The sequence below is a fragment of the Zingiber officinale genome, chromosome 6B (assembly GCF_018446385.1).
Source record: "Zingiber officinale cultivar Zhangliang chromosome 6B, Zo_v1.1, whole genome shotgun sequence".
In the NCBI taxonomy this organism is placed as follows: domain Eukaryota; kingdom Viridiplantae; phylum Streptophyta; class Magnoliopsida; order Zingiberales; family Zingiberaceae; genus Zingiber; species Zingiber officinale.
In genome coordinates this window covers 65,702,649-65,707,514 of record NC_055996.1, presented here as the reverse complement: position 1 = coordinate 65,707,514, position 4,866 = coordinate 65,702,649, and positions in this window count along the sequence as shown.

Here is a 4,866-nt window from a genome sequence, read left to right as displayed (position 1 = left end):
GGATTTGAATCAATAGTGTTAAGTTCTGCTTGCGATTCAAATCTAAACCATTAAGAACAGATAAGTTAAATTTGGAATCAATGATGTTAAGTTCCGTCTGCGATTCCGAATTTAACTTCTAAAGAACACAATAGGTTATTTAAGGAAAGGTTCGACACTTGTACAAAAAAATTTTGTACAGTGGAACCTGTACGTTTTCCTAGGACTAACCAACAATTGGTATCAGAGCTGGGGTTTGCCTCTATGTGTTTTGATTTTCATATTAATTATGCACATGTCATACATAATTTATGCAGGATAATAGTAGGATGTGCTAACTTTGTGATTGCAGGCTCCAACTATTATGACATTTAGATATTGTGTGTGATTCGACCCTTGGACATGTCAACGACATTATTTTGTGTGCATGATTGTATATATTAAATATAGCAGGAGCTGTATTATTTTTAGAATTTTATTTTTGTTCGATCTAGAATACATGTACATTCCTTTATGGAATATAGGATCGAAATATGTAAAATTCTATATTTGTCACGGATCGTATCTTTACAAGGCGTGGTGTTATTGGAGGACCAGAGGCGCAGCGGAATAAGAAGCAAGATAGATGCGACAACTCGACCCGATGGCGATGGATAAAGATGGCAGCAGCTAGGGTTAGAGCATAACTGAAGACAGTGATGGAAAAGGCCATAATAGTTGAAAAATTAATTTCCAAATTTATTGCTTTTATTTACTGTGATGTTTATATGCATGTGATGTATGCTAGTATAGGTTAAAATTCTCATTTTAAATAACTAAGTGGGAGAGAGATTTTAATAAATTTCATGGTCTCCATTACTGGTTTGTAAGTGATGCAACAAGCTTGCGTGTTGGCTCTGAGTGCCTCCCTCCATAGCGGATGGGTTTGTTGCAGATCACTAGATCTAACTTCCTTTATGGATGGTTATAGGAAATTATTTAGGAGCGTGTGATCTTCTCCAACTAAAGGGGCACAATCCTATTTAATGGACTTAATATCAATTAATGGTATACACTTAGACGCATTCAATAGTATCCTCCCCAACGGAGTCACTGCTATTGTATTGTGTGACTAAAGTGAAATCAACTATTAATTTTATTTATCATAAAGTTAGGATGACAAGATAATAAAATTAATGGGTCACACCCTTCTCTTACAATTGTTGAATTTATATACGTTCACACTAACGTGGCATGCAATATTCACGGTGATTTGAAGTGTTGGTTAATTTAAAATAGTATTGTTTGAGAAATCAATATTATTCTAAATTTAGAGTCTTTACCAAAGTTTATTTTTGTAATTCTTTGGATGACTTTCAACCCACTTGTCATTATACTGAAAGAGAACAAACTTACTGGTCCCAACTATATTGATTGGAAAAGGAACCTGGACATTGTTCTTACTGCTGAAAGCTATAAGTTTGTACTGACTGAGGCTTGCCCTGATGCACTTGACGGTGACTCTACCCCAGAGGAGATTGAGTATCATAAGAAATGGGTAAAAGTAGATGAGATGGCGCAGTGTTACATTTTGGCATCAATGCCAAATGTATTGCAACATCAGCATCAAGATTTACCAATAAATTATGATATAATGAACAATCTCAAAGAACTCTTTGGGGACCAGAGTCGGACTGCTAGGCAAGAGGCAATGAGAAAGTTGATGACGGCCACCATGTCTGAGGGAACACCCATAAGGGATCATATCCTCAAAATGATGGCCTATCTGAACGAAATACAAGTTCTTGGAGGAGAAATCGATGGGGAAACCCAGGTCGATATAATTCTCCAAACGCTACCCAGAAGTTTTGAGCAGTTCCGCCTGAACTATAACATGAACAAAAGAGAGTATACGTTGGTAGAACTTCTGACAGAACTACAGGCAGCAGAAGGTATATTTCGTCAAAGTTCTCAGATTCACTATGCTGAAAATGGTTCTACTTTTAAGCCGAAAGGAAAGAAGAAGAAATAGGTCTTTTCAACAAAGAGAGTGAATAAACCTCAGGGACAAAAAGCTGGAATGAAGAAGCCGAAGGGCAAGTACTTCATCTGCAAGCAGTCAAGACATTGGAAGGCGGACTGTCCTCGTAGGAATCAGAACAATAAAGGTATATCTCATGCACTAGTAGTTGAAACATGTTTAGCGGTGTTATCTACCAGCACCTGGTGTGTAGATACGGGAGCCACTGATCATGTCTGCAATTCTTTGCAGGGGTTCCAGGAAACTCGACGACTATTTGATGGAGAGATAACCGTCTACATGGGTAATGCTACTAAGGTGGCGGCTGTTGCAGTGGGAGACATCTACTTATCTTTTGATAGGAATAGAAATTTGATTTTAAGAAATTATCTTTATGTACCTAGTTTTAGAAAGAATTTAATTTCAATTTCTAAACTGTATTTGGACGGATATTCTGTTTCTTTTAGTAATAATGTCGTTATAAAGAGAAATAAGGTGATTATCTGTTCTGGTGCATTAGTTGGCAATTTATACACTTTAAATCCAATTTCTCCCACAAAGAAAAATATGAAAATTAATAACACATCTTCTAACTCTAATAAGAGAAAAGAACCTTCGGAAATGAACCAAACGTATTTTTGGCATCTAAGGCTTGGTCATATTAACTTAAGTAGGATTCAAAGGCTTGTAGCCGATGGACTCTTGGGTTCATTAGAGTTGGAAAACTTTCCAACATGTGAATCCTGCTTGGAAGGTAAAATGACCAAGAGACCTTTTAAGGCCAAGGGGTATAGAGCCAAAGATGCGTTAGAACTGGTTCATTCTGATTTGTGTGGTCCTATGTCTATCCAGGCAAGAAGTGGTTATGAATACTTCGTCTCTTTTATAGACGATTATTCAAGATACAGATACATTTACCTGATGCGCCGCAAGTCTGAATGCTTTGATAAGTTCAAAGAATATAGGGCAGATGTGGAGAAACGTATTGGTAAAAGTATCAAGACACTACGGTCTGACCATGGTGGCGAATACCTCTTTGGAGAGTTTAGGAATTACTTATCAGAAGTCGGGATTCAATCCCAATTGTCTGCACCTGGTACACCCCAACAGAATTGTGTGGCAGAACGAAGGAATATGACTCTTATGGAAATAGTTAGATCGATGATGAGTTATTCAGAATTATCAAATTCATTTTGGGGATATGCTCTGGAACAACAGTGTACATTCTGAATATGGTACCTTCTAAAATAGTTCCTTCTACTCCCATGGAATTATGGAATTGGTGTAAGCCTAGTCTGAATCATATCCGGATATGGGGTAGTCCAGCACATGTGCTGAAGGGAGATACTGACAAGTTGGAATCACGTACAGAAGTCTGTCTGTTTGTGGGATATCCTAAGGGAATGAAAGGTGGTTTGTTTTATAATCCTAAAAATCAGAAGAGCATTGTTAGCACCAATGCTCGATTTTTAGAAGAAGATTATGTAATGAACCATAAGCCCATGAGTGAAATAGTTCTAGAAGAAATAAGAGAGGACACGTCTACTTTAGTACCAACAGTACAAGATGAAGTACCACTAGAAACTACAACACGTGTCACACAGGATACACAACTAGAGAAGGTGTCTCGTCGTACTGGGAGGGTTGTGAGGCAACCTAAGAGATTCATGTTTTTGGGAGAGTCTTCAGACTTGATCCCGGGTAAACATGAACCTGATCCCCGAACATATGACGAAGCACTCCAAGATAAAGATGCAGTATCTTGGCAAAAGGCAATGAATTCTGAAATAGAATCTATGTATTCTAATAAGGGCTGGGAGCTTGTAGAACCACCTGATGGTGTAAAAGTCGTTGGATGCAAGTGGATCTACAAAAGGAAAAGAGGGACAGACGGGAAGGTAGAAACCTTCAAAGCAAGGCTTATTGCGAAAAGGTATACTCAGAAAGAGAGAATTGATTATGAGGATACTTTTTTGCCGGTAGCTATGCTTAAGTCTATCTGGATACTCTTATACATTGCCGCTCATATGGATTATGAGATTTGGCAAATGGATGTCAAGACAGCTTTCCTTAACATAAGTCTTGAAGAAAACATCCATATGAAGCAACCAGAGGGATTCATTGAAAAAGGCAAAGAGCATCTAGTATGCAAGCTGAATCGGTCCATTTATGGACTAAAGCAAGCTTCAAGATCTTGGAACATCCGGTGTAACGAAGTAATACAGTCATATGGATTTATTCAGTGCCCGAATGAGTCTTGTGTATACAAGAAGTGTAACGGAAACGTGGTGGTATTTCTTGTACTATACGTAGATGATATTTTGTTAATTGACAACAATGTCAAGGTATTATCGGACGTAAGGGTATGGTTGTCCAAACAATTTGATATGAAGGACTTAGGAGAATGTGCACACATTCTTGGGATCAAATTTATAAGGGATCGCAAGAAAAGATGTTGTGTCTATCTCAAGCTTCATATATAGATACGGTCCTTGCTCGTTTTAGCATGCAGAACTCCAAGAAAGGTTTCTTACCTTTTAGGCATGGAGTAGCCTTATCTAAAGAGATGTCTCCAAAGACATCAAAGGAGATGGAGGATATGAAGGCAGTCCCTTATGCTTCGACTGTAGGAAGCCTTATGTATGCAATACTGTGTACGAGGCTTGATATCTGTTTTGCCATGGGCATGGTCAGCAGATATCAGAGTAACCCTGGACAAGGACATTAGACTGCTGTAAAGCATAAATTGAAATACCTGAGAAGGACTAGAGATTATATGCTAGTTTACCAAGCAGACTATTTGCTCCCTGTGGGTTATACGGATTCGGACTTCCAATCAGATAGGAACAATAGTAAGTATACGTCAGGCTATGTGTTTACTCTAGGAG